The sequence below is a fragment of the Echinops telfairi genome, unplaced genomic scaffold (genome assembly GCF_000313985.2).
Source record: "Echinops telfairi isolate 266 unplaced genomic scaffold, ASM31398v2 ScPeMD7_23;HRSCAF=83, whole genome shotgun sequence".
Taxonomy (NCBI): Eukaryota; Metazoa; Chordata; class Mammalia; order Afrosoricida; family Tenrecidae; genus Echinops; species Echinops telfairi.
The window spans coordinates 62,846,158-62,846,367 of record NW_022103920.1 but is presented as its reverse complement, the minus strand read 5'-3'; positions in this window follow the sequence as shown (position 1 = coordinate 62,846,367).

The following is a 210-nucleotide window of genomic DNA, read 5'->3' as shown; positions in this document are numbered from 1 at the left end:
CTTCACTCCACTAAGTACCAAACAGGTTTAAAACTGGATTGTCTTTCTAGGGCTGTTGTGAGGTAGCTAAAAAGATTAAAATATAGAAAGGGCTTGGCATAGTGCCTAGTTCAGCGTAACCTGAAATGTTGTTGTTGTTGTTAGGTACTCTCCAGTCAGTTCCCATTCATATCGACCCCAAACAAAACTAAACAAAACTGCCCGGTCTTG